At 47.9% G+C, this 17,245-nt stretch overlaps 1 protein-coding gene across 1 annotated transcript in view; it reads left to right on the forward strand.

Annotated features, from left to right (window-relative positions):
• The window catches only part of ERICH3 (glutamate rich 3), a 594,366-nt gene that overhangs the window by 170,590 nt on the left and 406,531 nt on the right, over nt 1-17,245 (forward strand). The window lies entirely within an intron of this gene.

The following is a 17,245-nucleotide window of genomic DNA, read 5'->3' on the forward strand; positions in this document are numbered from 1 at the left end:
AAGTAGATAATAATAAAAAGGAGAACATTAGGCCAAGTCCTTCATCCAGGCTGCTACTTTGTGGAGGGTGCGAACTCCCCAATATAGGGAGATTTGTCGTTTGGCTAATAGTAGAGCAATAGCAGTAAAACAACGTAGTTCCAGTGGTAGTGGCTTAACATACCCCAATAAAGCCACAAGAAGGTCAGCAGAGAGTGCTTGCTCGATCATAAGAGACATAGTGGAGAAGATATCCTTCCAAAAGGATGCTATCATCACACAAGTCCATGTCAGGTGGGAGAAGTCTGTATGATTTGCCTGACATTTTGGGCACTTATGGGATCTATTGGGATCAAATTGTGCCAGCTCCTCGGGGGTGGTGTAAGCTCTGTGGAGATATTTATATTGCAATATCTTATGCTGGTGAATACTGAAATGAGTTTTTTCTGCATACAGCAATAATTCCAGATCTTGTCCGAAATAGGGGCACCCAGATCGCGTTCCCTCACAGCCCAGGCTCTCTCTGCTCCAGCAGGTTTCAGCTGTAGAGAAGTATGATATACTTTAGAGACAAAGTGACCATTGTCTGAGGACGCAATCATTAATGTAAGAGGCAGGAGATCTTTAGGTTCAGTCGTGTAAGTAGGACGCACAGCATATAGTGTGCTGTGCAGTCGATAAAAAGTGAATCTGTCCATAGTTTACAATTGTCCTCCCTTGGCCATCGTAGAACTGGCTTGAGTATACCAACTATAAACAGTTCGCCGGCAACCCGCAAGTCATGAGCATGAAGAGTGTGCTGCTCAATTTACTCATGAGTGAGTGGAAGCCAAGGGTTGTTTATAAGCGGGATATGTGGGGAATAGAGAGCATCTCCACCAAGGTAGCGTAATAGTTTAAACAATGCCCAGCTAGTAGTACCAAGGGTCTGAATTGTAATCGGATCACAGGGGAGCCCTTGAGGCAGTATGTTAGCAAGTGAAAGATGTGGTAGTTGTGCCCTTTCAGGTTTAAGGAATGGCAACCGGGCATCTGGATGATACTGGTAGTAAGCGTAATGCGCTTGGGCTACATAGAAATAAAGTTGGAGGTCAGGGACTCCAAATCCTCTGCGATCATAAGGGAGTGTGAGGACTTCTCAGCGAATGCGAGGCCGGGAGCCGACCCATACACGCCGAAAGAGTAAACCTCACGAAGAGGTGAAAAAACTGTTAGTTAGGGCATAGGGAATGTTTAAAAAAAGATAAAGAAAGCTATATGCCCAACCAAGCCCTGTGGGAGTTTAATCCACTTTTTCACCTGTGTTTTAAAGTTTCGTTAAAGCCGGCCCATAGTTGCGACGGATAACCTCAGAGTGCTCTCTGTGAATATAAATGCCCAAATACTTGGCGGAATCCATGCACCATATCAGGCGGAAAAGCATGGTTTCAAGGCACAGTGGCATCCGTGAGTGGGAATAACTCGGACTTCCTGCAGTTGCTATGTAAACCTGAGAAAACACCAAATTGCTGCACCTCACGCACAAGTGGAGGAAAATTGACTGTGGGGTCAGGGACGAACAACATAACATGGTCTACATAAAGAGAAGCTAATAATGTCCTATGTGGAAATCTAACGCCCCTATGAAGATGTTTTTCCTGCAGATGGTAAACTAAAGGGTCCATGACAATTATAAATATGAGAGGAGAGAGTTGGCAACCCTGTTGGGTACCACCTGTGAAAGAGAAAGGTTATGTGAGTGTACCATTGAGGCATAGCCAGGCCAATGGGTCTTCGTACAGCAAGCAAATTAATTTACGAAAGTCGTTACACGTGCCCAGTTTTGTCAACGTGACATGGAGGAAGGACCATTCAAGGGAATCGAATGCTTTTTAGGCATCTAATAGCACAACTACTGAGAAACAGTGGGAGAGATTTGGTTGATCACTGCGAATAAAGTGTGAAGATTGATTGAATTGGGGCAGTTTGATATAATGCCAGATTGCATAGGAGAAAATATACGATCCATCAATAGATAAAGACGGGTAGCTAAAACCATGGCCAGTATTTCAGTGTTTAAATTTATAAGGGATGCTGGCCAATACGAGGAGCATTGGAAAGGAAGCTTATTTAGCTTAAGAAAGACCTTATGACTTCCTCCGGTAATGTATTGGGGAGAGAGCCTTATTCAAGAGAGTCAGCATACATATGTAATAAATGCAGGACCAGTAGCGGTTTATAAGCTTTGTAAAACTTGGAAATGAGCCCATCAGAGCTGGGGGTTGTAGCTCCACTCAGGTCCTATATGGCTTGTGAGACTACTTCACATGTAATTAGGGCAACAAGGAATTGCTGTTGGCCGGCCTCGAGCCCTACCATGGCAATTTCAGACAGATAGTTGATAGAACCTCTTCACCGGTGCCAGGGCAAGACATGTAAAGTGCCTTATAGTAATCAATAAAGTCTGCCAAAATGGAGGCATCATCGGTAACGTCAGTGCAATCCAGTCACCGCAAATGAGTGACATATGTGGCCTGATATGGGGGATGAAGCAAGCAAGCCAGCATTTGGCCGGGGTGCTCACCCTCACCATACCGAATGCACCCTTGCATATTTTCCCAGGAAGGCTACTTCTCGTTGGGCGAGGTCGTGGAACTCGTGCATTAATTTGGATCTATCATTGATCTGATGGGCTTGTGAAACTCCCCTATCAGCAGAGTCTAGCACTTGGAGCCTGTCCTCTATCTTAGGTCAGCCTGGATAGCACGACGCACCCCTGCATGCTTTCCTCACAAAGACCTTAAAGCCAAAGAAGTCAGGGGAGTAGGTGCTTGGTGCATGCACGTTTACCTGTAACACTGTATGACCTGCCCACTGCTCCATCACAAATAAGTCTCAACACGCAGGGTCCAAGGTAGTTTGTGTCAACTGGAAGAGGACACCACTATATATCAAGATGCGAATCCCATGGGAATAGGAACTATAATGGGAGAAATAGTGATGCGTGCCCAAGGAGGATGCAAACCTACAATGTAGTCCAGGAGTCAAATGCATCTCATGAAGGAATGCCACCTGAACTACATGGCGACGTAAATAAGCAAGGACCTGTTTCTATTTTCAGGGATTGTGCAACCCTTTCATATTCCATGCCATGCAAGAGAATGTTTATACTGTGCCTATACTAGTGGCTGAGGGCATAATGTTGAAAATCAAAATTACCTATGAATAAAACTGAGAGGGGTAGACTCAATGCATATCACAAGGCTTCAAAATGGGAAACTTCAAACAATTAAACGATAGACCCCACCCCACCTGAAATGAAGCTTGGAGAACCCAAATAGCCCAGAAAGAGTGCAAAAATATAAACATACTGGTGTACACAATAGGGGTGACAAAGGCCGGATAAGCAAAACCCAGAATGGACACTAATTGATAATTGACAAAAGTCATTGAGCAATATAAGAAGAAATAGCATGGCACAATATAATTCACTGTAAAAAATAATCGGCATGGGCCTGCAGAGACAGCACATAACATAAAACAGGCTGTAGCTGACTGCATTCACAGAGTATTAAAGTGTAACGGGGAATTCACGATGAATGAGTTTCAGGGGAGGCGGGTGGCAGGTTTGCAGCAGCCGCAGCAACCGGGTTAGTGCTAGGTGGGGAGTGAGGCAGAAGTGTGCTTCTTGAAGAATCATTCAGCATCTGCAAGGGGTTGAAAACATGATGCCGGCCATCAAGTTCACCCTGTTGGCGTGCAGGATAGGGCATCCCGTATTTTAGACTCACCTTTTGGAGGGTGGTTCTAACGTCCATAAATTTGAGACCTGGCTCTTGGGCCAATGGGGTGTAGTCGAGATATAGTGAAGTTTGAGATCCCTGGTATTGTAGCGAACCCTTGTCCCGAGCCATTCATAAAGCGGTGTCACGGTCTCTAAAAATTGAGGAGTCTGGCACCGAGTGTGCAGTGTGCTTGTTCGACCGCAAAGTATCAGTAAAGGAATTCCTGTCGAAAAGCTCCACTAAGAAGTGTTCCACAAAGACATCCAATCACCCTGTGTTGGGTGTATTCTGCTATGCCAGCTATACGAATATTGTTACGACGGGATCTGGCATCCAAGTCTTTGTTCTTTGCTGAGGAGTATTGATGATATGCTCTAATTGCTCATGACGCTTCATTGTGTCAGCATTGGCGGCCACGATCTCTGAAATTCTGTACTCCACACCATTGAGCCTCACATAATGCCGATCCAGCCACTCAGACATGGCATAAAAATGTTGTGTAGCGTGTCACATCTAGATTCCATAGATTTAAAGCTGCTTTGACGTTCGGCCATAATTGCGGCCTTGCCATCTGGTGGAGAGTCAGCCATTGTATCTTCCCAGGCACAAGTGAAATAAGAGGGTGTGCATTGGTGGTGAGGGGTCTTAGCTGGTTTGACGGTAAGTTGTTGCTGCCTGAGATCTCCACGTCCCATTGTAGTACAAATGCTCATATTTCTGAGAAAAGAGAGCCGGAACGAACCATACTAGGAGGCTGTGCGTAGAAGGGCAGTCGTGCAAACGTATGCAGAGGAGAAGTGATAAGGCAGCGGGCACAGCAGTTGCAGGAGATGGAGCACCAATCAAAGGCCCTGGGTAGTGCATGATTTAGAAGAAAGAAAGAGCACCCAGAGTTAATATGGAACTATGCCGCAGACAGTGCAGTAGGGAGCACTTCATGACAGGAGAAATAAAGTGTAAAGAGTCACCAGGTCAGCCTGCATCACCAGATGTGAGACATTGATGGCAAGCAGAGAATGAGAGAAGTGGATCTCAACTCCAGAGGCACACAGTTAAGTCCCCCAGTTCGTCCCCACAATATTGTTTAGGACAAGCCTCATCCTCAAGTTATCAGGCAGGCAAGAAAGCAAAGAGAAGGTAAATCTGCTTGCAGGCCCTAGTAGTAATAGCATCAGGGCTAACCAGCAAGGCTGCCAGATTAAACAAATGGAGGCAGAGGGAGGGGGCTAGAGATCTCAGTGCAGCCAGGTGGCAGCATCCACTGTAGCCTATATGTTAGCTGCCACTCATTCAGACTTGGTCGAACCAGGCCCTGTGTGAGACCACTGTCCGGCGAGCGGCCTATATGAGTCTTACCCAAGGGTTCAGAGTGACTCTGACAGGCCACTGCGTCAATTGGCGCTAGCTGGAATCTTCGGCGGTAAAGCAGGCCTGGGGCAGATCAGACAGCGCCACCGGCCTGAATCCTAGGTGGTACAAATCAGGTGCGCGCCCTCAGCTCCAATGCCGCAGTTGAGATCCAACCCGGACCTCCACAGCAGATGAGGTCTCGTCCGGTGCTTCCCTGCTGTAATCCCAAGCTATGAGACTCCAAGTATGCCACGGCCACGCCTAGGGTGACCAACCGTCCGTAAATTTAATGGACCGTCCGTAATTGGGACCTCACGTCTGTTGTCCGTGAGGATCCCTTTTACAGACGCCTTTTGTCCGTAATTTTGGCCATCACAGGGAGCAGCACTGCTCCCCTGTGAGAGGCCTCAACCCCCCTCCCACCCCCCCCCTTGATGGGGCCACCTTGCGCTCCTCCTGGAGCACAAGAGCAGCCCCACCCGCCCATTGTCATTCTGTCTGCGGCGGATTGCCACATACAGAATGTCAATGGGGCAGTCTGGGGTGCTAAAGCATGTGGCGGCCTCCTCCTACCTTAGTGTATAGCAGGGCAATCTGTTAGAAAAAAGGTAAAACGCCCATGCTGCAACGTGAAAAAACAGTTTAATTAAAGCCTGACAAACAAGTTGAAAGGAAGGGGTTATCGTTCTTTTACTGTTCCATCATTTTATTATATTCATCAAAGCCCTGGTTACTGCTTTTTCATTTTAAGTAACTAACACCCATTGACAAAGCCAATAGTCCTGGCTTCTTCTTGGTGTATTGATACTTGCTTTATTATACATCTTGATGCAATGACAGAAATAACATAATACCAGACAGGCGGAAGACTATGCTAAGTGCAGATTTTTTGCCTAGGTGTTTTAAACCACGCCCTTAATTACATCGAACATACACTTTGAAGAGACCCCCAAGTTTTTTTTACACCACTTAAAGCCGTGGAAACAACACCATGTCACAGTCACCTCACATCCTGGCACTGTGCATCATGCATGACTCGTGACTTCTACGTTTTCAGATTGCCTATGTGCAGGGGCATAGTGAACACTCCCCCACCCCTTGCTTTAGGAACTACAGCAAGGTGAAGTTCTTGATGGGCCTCTTCTGTCTGCGACTCTGCAGACAAAGGCTCAGCTCATAATGTGAAAAGGTGGGTGAGTAAATAAGTAAAGGAATGTGTGAACAGCCGAATGGATTACTGAAATGATGAATGGATGAATGAAAGGGGGAATGGGTAGGTAATGAAAGAAAGGGTGGATGGATGAGTGAATGAGTGGCAGTATGGATGAGAGAAAAGGTAAATAGATGGATGTATGGGTGGAAGGGTATATGATGGACAAGTGAATGGGTGTATGGATGAGTAAGTGAATGGATGGCTGGATGGGTGAAAGGGTAAATGGCTGGATGGGTGAGTGAATAGATGGATGGGTGGAAGAGTGGATGGATGACTGTATGGATGGATGGGGTGAAAGGGTGGGTAGATGAATGATGGATGAGTGAAAGGGTGGATGGAGGGATGGTCGAGTGAAATGATGGATGGAAGGATATATGGTGGATAGGTTTGCAAATGGTTGAATATGTTTGGATATGGGTGGGCACACAGATGGAAGGACAGAATGAATGGTGAAAGACTGAATGAAAGAATGATAATACCTTGTAGCACCCATTATCTTAAGTAACATTTCCTATACAATGACTTTCACGTTAATATGAGTCATTGTCTCTATATAATGTGTGTGTGATGTAACGTACTCCGACACCCTGCCCTACATACTTGGGATGAGTAACACTATAAAAGAAATTAAATACACATGAGAGACAGTCTAAGTGAAGATGAGGGGCACCAATGGAGGGTGGTAGCAAGGCCGGACTGGCCGGACCGGGTATTGAGTGTTTCACTGGGAGGCAGAAAGGGGGGAGAGCGGTTTTGTTACTGGGGACTGGCACTGCAAAGCTCCTTGTATATCCAGTAGTTTTCAATCAACAATAAAAGCGGCCTCACTTATATTCAGGTGTGGTTCACCATGGTCTGGTGACTAATGTACCTGCTGGAGCGAGATGCAAATTTGAATCGTCTAAGGTAGCAAGCTGCGACCATACTGAAAAACCTTGACGTGCGCGATTATCTCAACCTAATATAAACTTATTTTGACTTTTACTTAGGTGGTTGTCTATTTACTTACTTATATTCTATTGCGCGACCACCTCTGACGTGTCTGTAAAACTTTACTTTTGTCCCGAAGTTTTGTCCTGAATTTTTGTCCTGAATTTTGTCCCTTTGTCATGAATTTTTACACTCACCGTCCTGAATTTGCACCTATGCCAGTTGGTCACCCTAGCCACGCCCTCAGTCTCACCTGCTGGTCCTGTTTCAGCTGGGCCTCCGAAAGCGCAGCAGGCTGCGGTGTGCAGCGTGCAGAGTAAAATTTTGGAGGGGTGGGTTGCTCAACGGCAGATATTACGGGCTGTGCTTAGCGGAGATTAAATGCTGTGCGTCCATCTTGGTCGCCGGCTTGGCCACACCCCGATAATATAATAATGGGACTTTATCAATCAATCCCATGAAGGTGTGCAAGGAATTCAATATATTTTCATTCAGTTTTTGTAGCCTGAATCTGGGAGGTGGCTAATGCATGCTACTAAGAGGGCAGAGGCTGCAATGTTTTGCTGCTGCATTGCTAGTGAAGTCCACATTAGGCCGCCCCTCCAAATAAGTTAAGAACCCTGCAAAATGGGTAGGACGCACATAAGTTAGGAGGTGTGGTCAAGAAATTTCGAAGCAGTGCTTTAGTCTGGTCCATATTAAGGTCTGTAGCATGGTTACCCATTGCTCTGCTCGTTCATGCTTTACGTAATTCACTGCCAAATTTAATTCCCTGTACATTTTCTTCATTTTCAACTGGCTGTGCTGTTTCACAGTATGTTGATTTGATGTAATAAATTGCGAATCATCATGTGAGTGACACTTAGAATTTGCAAAAGACAAATAGATACACCACAACAGCTCTTTTAAAGGTAAATTATTATTTTTGATGTTTGGATTGCAAGATGCCCCAGCAATCCAAGGTTTTCTGGTTTTAATCTTATGGCTCTCACGAAGGGTTGTCCACTGAGGTAGTATGGCACACAAATTAGGCCAGCCCTACTATTTCTAGTTAGCAACCATCTTCGAGTCATAGACATCATGCCAGAAATGGAAGCCTTCGGAACTTTTTGCCTTTCCTCCTAGCCTTTTTGCTGTTGTGAAGCTGGTGGTGTCAAGTTTCTGGACACTTTAGCGCTGGTTAGCAGTGCAAAGTTTGTCTGCTGTATGCCTCCCATGGGCTTACATTAGGAACACCCCCATGGGAGAGAAAAGGTAGGCCATGTCTGGTATGTGGATGAACTGCGAATAGTAAATGCTGCGCAATGGTGCACGCAGATTTATTTTCACCCTTGTAAGAAATGTCACTTTTAAAAAGTTCACCCTGTTTGTGTGCTTTGGGCCTGCTGCCACAAGTGGGTTGCAGGTCTAGTGTTCGGAGTGACCAAGGCTGACCTCGCCCCCTGGGGTGGGTCTGTCGCCCACACCGCAGCTTTTGGAGGGAAACCTGGCAACCTCCCCGAAAACCAGGTGGGCCTGGTTTCCCCAGAGAGCCTTCTAGAAGGTTCTGCCCCTTTCTGGTAGGTGGGGTGAGGGGCGTATATATAGGGGGGCTGTGCCTCCATGTGACAGACTGAGCGTGGACTTGATTGAGAGGGGACACTCTGCCAGGAGGTACCGCCGCAAGGGCCTGTGTGCTGGCCCCTGAGCCCATCTGTACCCCTCTGCGGTCCACAGGGCCAGTGAAAGCCTGTGCTGGAGTGAAGACTGCTATGTCAGGAGAAGTGCCTCTTTATGGGAGTTGACTGTTTCTAGGAACTGCTGTCCTGTACTGCTCTGCTGCCCTAGCTCCTCGTGAGCACTATACTTTGACTGTCTGTATTCCAAGGAGGTGAGGAGTGTGGGCACTACTTTCTTATGGGGGACTCTGGATCCTCGCTAGCTCCCTAGCGCTTGGAAGGCCCTATTTTCCTGGTTTCCAGAGGAGGAGCTGACGCCTGCAGCGCGGTGCTGTCATAGCGCTATATCTCCATCCCCAAAGAGAGGAGGAGCGTGGATCCTGCAGCTGACGTCTGGTAAGGGAATACCCCCTGCATGTTCTCCTAGCACCTCATGGGTGGAATTTTTGGAGTGATTGGGCTCTTCCTGCTGTCTAGCGCCTTGTGAGTGCTGCTGCGCTATCCAAGCCCCAAGGACTTCTCCGCCGCCTAGCGCAGCGTGAGTGCTATATCTAAATTGCCAGGAGAAGTGGAGAGCGTGGGTATGGCAGCGCGGGGCTGCCGACGTGCTGTGCAGGAATCCTGGTGTGAGAGGGACTCCCCCTGTGGCTTGAATCAGCGGGAGCTCACCCCGCGCATTTGCGGCGCCTTCCATGCTTAGTTACATACAACAGTAGCCTACAACTTGTTTATGCTCATTTGTGATGAGTGGGTGCCATCCCCGCAGTTGTGCTTTAGATTGAGTGGGGGCCAACCCCCCATTGCCACAAATTGCTGTTTACCAAAACAAGCGTGGGCCCACCCCGCATTGCCGCCAAGGAGAAGAGAGTCACCGCTGCGACCCTCGGTTCCATTGAGGGCCGCCGCGCTGCCTGCAGCAACCTGGATGGGGAAGGAGCAACCCGGAAGCCAGGCGGACCAAAGGAACGAAGGTGGGGCCCCGTGTGTCAGTGGGAGCCCCGCGTGTCTGGCCAGTGAAGCCCCGGATCCAAGGAGGGGGCCCGGGTGAAGCCAGAAGAGGTGCCACGTGGTGGGGGGGGCCAACGGAAACTTTGCCCCATGGCCCGGGAAGTGCAGCGGTGCCAGCGAGAAGAGCCCGACCGTCACCCCAGGCGGCCGGCCGAGAGGAGGAACCGCTGCCAGTCTCCTGGACCTACCTGCAGGTGAGTGGTGCTTGGATCCGGCTGCCGCCCCAGAGCTGGGGGGGCAGTGCTGCATTCTTCCTCAGCGGCGCCGCAGTGGCGGGCCGCTGCAACGAGGGGGCATCTTTGATCCCTGAGTCCCGAAGGAGGGCTCCAATGACCCAGGACACAGTAAGCCAATTCTTCTGGTGCTCAGCACAGCTGCGCCGCAGAAGAGCGCGCACCTGCACCAAGGGGGCTCCAATGCGCCAGGTTGGCCCTTGGGTGTTTGTTTGCACAGCGGCACCGCAGCTGATGGCCGCTGCAATATTGGCAAGTCTTGCTGGGCATTAGTCTTAAGTCTAGAGTCCCACAAGGGAACTCCAATGGACCAGTGCCTCACTGCTTGATTTCCTGAACACAACTGCCCCGCTGGACAGTGGGCAGATGCAACGGTGGTGCATGCCTGTTGTTGAGAGTCCCCGAGTAGGGGCTCCCCAGGCGCAGCGGCGCCAAAGACTAAGCTGCAACATTTGGGCAATCATTGTTGGTATGCCACTGTGTGCGCTACTGATTGCGTTTTAGGCCTTCATTCAAGGCCCTTACACTGCTGAAGTTTTTATGCCCACTGTCATGCATAATGTGTTTTCCTGTCAATGTGATGCTGATGGTTATGACTAACGTTTTTCCACCCATGTGATTATGCAGTTACGCTGATGGTTGCGCCTAGTGTGTTTAAGGCCTAATATTAATGCCATTGCTAATGTCGTTTATGCTAATGAGGTTTTTATGCCCTATGTCATGCCTTCATGCTCATTATTTATGCCTAATGACACTGCATTTATGCAAATGTGTGGATGTTTACTGATAATGCCTCATGCATTATGCCCCACTTTAATAGGACTATGCCTGATGTCCTTACACTGATGGTTTTTGTGCATAATACGCCCCTATGCTCACATGTTCATGCTGTTGTGTTTTTCATTCTAATGAGGTTTATGCTTAATTTTTAGACCTGCCTTGATAAATGCCTAAAGTGATTTATGCCAAGTGCATGTCTTTTACCCAGTAGGTACGATCGGTGATACATTATTGCTTATGGACTTTCATTTATTCTTGGACTTGTGATGGCGCTGGGTGTCAGTGGGCACCATGTTCATAACTGTGATGATTTTCTAATGTGTTTTGCATAATACATATGCTGTTTTCACCCAACTTTGTGTGGAGTCTCTTTTGTAGTGTGTCCAGTGTGTCGCCTGTGAGTGTGTGCTGCGCTGATGCTTTACACAATGCTCCTAGTTTAGTCTACCCGCTCCACACCACGCTACCCCGTTTCTAACACAAGGACACTTTATCACCCCAAAGGGAAAAAATATCTATTTTAAATTTCCAGGTCTGTGTGTTTCTTGTATAGTTCCAAAAGAGGGTGCTATTAAACCAAGGTGGGGAGGGATAGCTCTGCCATGGTAGGAAAGAGCACTGCATTGAAGAGGATGAAGAAGCTCAGATGATTTAAGCATAGGGGATCGGCAAACGAGAAGGAGAAGGCTACTGGCATCACGTTTGGACCAATATGGGATGTGAAATGTGACCATGTGAGAGTGCTGTCGAGTGTCAGTGTCCGGCATGGCGCTCAAAAGGAGTTTGATATATTTTACTGTTATCTCTTCTGCACAGACACACATCCTGCTGGTTGGCAACGATTGTGAGCTTGTCCTATGTGAATCCTGCATACCATGGGAGTCCCATTCATAGACTACTGCAGTAACCTAGCTTGCTCTTTACAAACATAATCGTCAAAGAATGATCTGTTTGGAAGGGAAGGTTATGTCGAATGTTCCTTATATGGAGTCGCTGGAACCTCGTGGCAGTGGTGTTAGAAATGATGAAACATAACAGCCGCAATGTAGAGTTAAATTATACTTGTGCAGTGAGAGGTGAGGCTGTCTGCTAGGGATGGGATAGAGGTGGAGGATACTTATGCTGGAAAAATAAAGAATTGGATTTTTGGAGAAGTAGAGTTTTAATATATGAGGCCAAACAATTCAGATCCGTCCAGTGCATGCCCAAGAGATATTTCATCTTGAACAATATCTCAATAAAGAGAAGCTTATCATAAAAAATCCCATTCATCTTTTTTTTAGCATGATGGTCTCAATTTTGTCCATATTGTTGTAAAACAGTACAGAGCATTCTTTGAATAACTAATCGGGCTGCACAAACTTTGAGAAAAATGTCAGGTTTGTCTTCGGACAGGGGAAATGTAATAGGCTGCACAACATGGAATTTTGAAGGTCACGAAAATGTATACTACTTATGTGCAGTAAGGTTACACGGTCAAAAATGCTGCGGGACGAATTTCAAAATGTCCTTATGCTTACGCCCATTTAAACTCTTTTCACGTCGCACTAGCCTCCCGAAAACAGCTCTACATAAGGTTAAATTGCCCACTATTTAAGTTAGTTTACAATTGGACTTAAAATGAAATCACACATTTTGCCAGGCGGGTTGTATTTCCTAAAATACCAAGAGCATTTAATCTTTAATAGCTGGGTTGTAAAAGCACCTGCGCACATTGGTGTAAGGCAGCAAGTGATACTGTTTGCTTGTTAATACTTGAAACAAGTTGCTAGGAGCTCTGTTTTTTACCACTAATTATTCTATACTGTAGGAGCTGTTTATTTCCGCTGGTAGAATTGATTGTCTACATTTTGCTCTGATTGTTTGCTCTCCAACAGGACTCTTACATTTCTTTCATCTTTTGTGAGATATCTGTATTTGAGATTACATTTCATTCTAAGAGGATTATATATTGTTTGAAGTAGATTTGTGAAGTAACATAAATCCCTGCTCGGTTATTTTCTTTCAACATTGCCCAATGTTAGTGTTTGCCCATTCTTGCTTTTATTGCACCACCCGTGTTTAAGCAGTCACCGAAATAAACCAACAGTACAATAATACCTGTCACTGATAAGAACATTACCATGAGGCAGAACAACAAACCACCAAGCACTAAGACTCCGAAGCTGGCCAACATTACAGGAAAGGACTATTATAGTATCGGCGGGAGGACCTACGTTTCAGCTTCTGCGTTGTGGTGAAATTATTTTTGTATTCTGCTTAGTGGGTGAGCATTGCACTCTGATGCCCCCTGATGGTGTTGGCACAGTGCCTTCGGCTGCATCGTCCACTTGGTGCGATGGATTGTCGGCGTCAATATTTGGTTTCCAAGGAAAGTTCCAAGATGCCTGACCTCTTCATGATATATCGTTACTGCTTCGCACGCACTTCCAAAGATTGGTTGCCTACCAACCCCTTATTTAGAGAGTAGGCACTTGTGCATCATTATAGCTCACCAAGACGAGTCTGCACAGGCCGGAGTTGGTTCATGCTAGAGACGCCCACATCCTTCTATTGTTTATTTCTATTCTTTTTTAATGGTTTTCCTTGCTCTTCACACACTTGTAGCAAGAGGTACAGTACAATAGGACTTGTAAAGCAGTGCTTATTCCCCCTGAGGGTATCCAGGCGCTTGGGGGGTGGAAGCGGCATGAGTGTGCTGCTGCTGCGAGCTGTCTATTGAACAGCTGGGTTTCAGTTTCTTTCTGAACTTCTGGAGGGTAGGTGTTGATCAGAGTTGCAGAGGCAGTGTGTTCCAGTTTTTGGCGGCCACGTGAGAGAAGGCGCAAATGGCGCTCCTGCTTTTTTGGATGTGGGTGGTGTGTGCCAGGTGGAGGGACGCGGAGCTTACTTGTCTGTTGGGTTGGTGGTAGTTAACTTTGTGGTAGGCGGGGTCGAGTTGTGGCGGGCTTTGTAGGCATGAGTGAGTAGTTTGAACTGGCACTGTTTGTTTACAGGGAGCCAGTGTAGTGCTCTGAGGTGGGGGGTCATGTGGGCTCATCTCGGGTGGTCAAGGATGAGTCTTGCTTCAGCTTTATGTATAATCTGGAGTCTATTCAGAAGTTGTGTGGTGATCCCTACGCAGAGGGTGTTGCCGTATCCAGGCAGCTGGTGATGAGTGCCTGGGTGACTGCATCCAGTGCCAGTGGGGAGCCACTTGAAACATTTTCTTTAGCATGTGGAGGATGTGAAAGCATGCAGCGAAGATGGAGTTTTTCTGCTTTATCATTGAGAGCTTGCTGTCGAGGATGATGCCTAGGTTTCTTGCATGTTTTTGGATGTGGGGCCGAGTTTGGTTGGCCACCCAGTGTCATTTCAGGGGGATGTGGTGCTCTCGAAGATAAGGACCTCCGTTTTGTCGGTGTTGAGCTGGAGGCACTTGTTCTGCATCCAGCTGGTGACGTCTGTCATACATCTGTGGAAGGTACCGTCTGCGGACAGCAACAGGATGAACATTTCCTATGCTGACGACCCACAGCTCATCTTGTGCGCTTTGACCAGTGTGGCTAGAGGGGCCATGTACGTGTTGAAGAACGTTGGGCTTAGCGATGATGCTTGGGGGTCTCCTCAGATGGTGTCTTTTGGGCCTGAGGAGGAGGCAGATGCTTTGGGTTATTCCTGTAAGAAAGAAAGAGATCCACTTGAGGACTTTCACTTGGATTCCCATCTGGTAGAGGTCAAGTAGGAGGGATAAGTGGGACACAGTGTTGAAAGCTGCGGATAGGTCGAGCAGGATCTGGGCTTTGGTTTCTTCCCTGTTCATGAGAGCTTTGATATCATCAGTGGCAGCTCTCCGGGCTGTCTCTGTGCTGTGGTTTGCTTGGAAGCCTGACTGCAAGGGCTTCAGGAGTTTGTTCGTTTCCAGGTGGTTGGTTTGCTGGATGTTTATAGCTTTTTGTAGAACTTTGGCTCAGAAGGGGAGTAGGGATATTGGCCGGTAGTGTATGAGCTCTGCTGGGTCTGCAGAGGTTTTTTAGGGGAGCAGGTTGACCTCTGCATACTTCCAGGTGGCTGGGAAGTTTGGGACGTCGAAGGAGGTGTTGTTGATGGTTGTAAGTTCCTTGCTGATGGCGTTGGGTCCCTTATTGAACATGTGATGGGGTCCTGGATTGTTGGAGGCTCCTGAGAGTATGGAACCCATGCTTGTGGCGGTAGACTGGGGTGTGAGTGGGTCCCACGTGGTGATGTTGGTTAGGTAGTGGTCGTTGTTGGTAGGGAGTCGTTCGAGGATGGCTAGGGGTGGTTGGGGGTCAGAGTGTTAAAAAATATACATTTTTAAAAAGATATCTAGGCCCATGTAGTTATATTTCCAATGATTTGAGAGGTAGGCGCTGGAGGACTAAAAACACACTAATCCCACTACAGGTATACTGAGGAAGGACTATCTTTAGTCTTCCTTCCTCTTTTGTTTGTCTCAGTTGGAAGGCTGCCACTCGGTCTCTGGATAGGAGATCCTGCTTGCTCTGTTTGGGCATTGCCTGGTTGCAGTTTATTCCTGCTGTGATTTGCGTTCCTCTTTGTTGTCTACCTGGGGTCTTGCTGGGATTGCGCCCTGGATTCTACTGGCATTGTGTAAACCCAGTCCTCTCTGAAGGTGGCTGAGTGCTAATGCTCTTCATGGCTCCCGGCTGGGTGAGATGCTGGGGTTGTGGTTTCTCCTCTGCATGTTGCCGTGTATCTCTATCAAAGGATGCATATTTTCCTCTCTTTGCTGCCTAGCTCGGCCTTCTCAGTGTGTTTCCTGGAGGGCTTATGCTGTACCTTTTCACTCTGCATTGGTGGAGTCAATTTTGCTGAAAGATATGAGTGACGCCACCAATTTTTCCTTCCCTATGTACTGTCTGGGATTAGGCTTTCCATTATCTTCTCTACTGGGTCTGGGACGTATTGGAGATTCTTAGTTTCCTTGTCTTGTTTGTTGGCCAGTGTGTGCCTCCCTTCTTGGGTTTTTGGTTGCCGTGTGGTACAGTTACGATGCATGACCTATTCTTAATTGGCTCCCAGCCGGTTGTAGGCCAGTGTTGTACCTTCTGTGCCTGAAGATACTCTGGACCTCTGCAATTGATATGAACTTCACCCCATGCATAGCTTGAGGGCTGAGTGTGGGGCCTCTATAGTGTGCTCTTTCCTGCTCTTGGAGCTAGGCATTTCTTTTCCCTCTATGCTCTAGTGGACAGGTCAGTGTGTTAAAAGTTAGGCTGCAAACGTCAACATTATCGGCGCCATCTTGCTCTCCTTGAACCCATTCGTGCACGTAAGCGGCAGCCATTTTGAGCACCATGGCCTCCCTGCCCCTCGCTGATAAGCCAGTGCATCTCTCTCTCTCCCTCAACCTCGCAGGCATCCCCTTCCCCCCCCCGCGCTGACAACCCCCCCCCCGCTCTCACATGCCCTGAGTCATAAACCCCTCTTCAGCGCAGCTCTGCCTCAGAACCCCATCCTGTTCCCAGCGCGACACCTCCCAGGCCCTTTGATACAAACCCCCTTTCCTGTGTGCCCGTTTGTCTTCCTCGTTCCCAGGCCGCCACCTAGCTCTGCGGATACTGTTTATTGCCCCCCCCCGTACAGTAGGAAGCTTCCCTCATCAAAGGACCCTTGAGTTGATCAAAGCCCCCACCCTATGAGATCCGATCAACCCCCCCACATCCCGTGAATCGGCGGGATGTCCAGCTGCGCGATAATCATCACCTGTTGTGACCGGGGTGGTGACTTCAACTGTAAATGTGTGTGGGAACGGGCCTGAAGGGGAGATTCAGAGGATGTCCTTTCATACTTCAAAGCATTACAAGAATGTGTTACCTGCAATAAAGATCATGAAAATGTGTATAAGAGGCCAGGCCTCAGAGATGCGGTTAGAGCACCTCGTGACGATACTGGCTGTCCGAACTGATGTGTTCTCCTCCGGAGAGAATAAAACCCTTGTTTCCTGCCTTCCAGTCTCCAGCGCCTGCCTCTTCATTGATTTATATCTCGTGGGTTTAAGAGGCGACACCGCCGGGCAATACTTAGGGTCTTTTATTCTGGTTGGTAGCCTGACCTTTTTACAATTGGCGTCCCAAACGTGGGGCCCATCAGTGACTCGTGGATCCAGTGGGAGAGGTCCTGACGACAGAGTGAATGACTGCAACGATCGGGAGTGCACCTGTCCGATAGACCCTCGTCTGACAGCCGATCATCCGAACTTCACTGGTTCCGAACAGACCTCTCTCGAGTGATCTACGGTCCTGACTGGGAACCATCAGGAGTGCCGCGAGGATTACGAAGAAAAGAGGACGATCGGGCGCTGGATTC

This window comes from Lissotriton helveticus, chromosome 1_2 (genome assembly GCF_964261635.1).
Source record: "Lissotriton helveticus chromosome 1_2, aLisHel1.1, whole genome shotgun sequence".
NCBI lineage: Eukaryota > Metazoa > Chordata > Amphibia > Caudata > Salamandridae > Lissotriton > Lissotriton helveticus.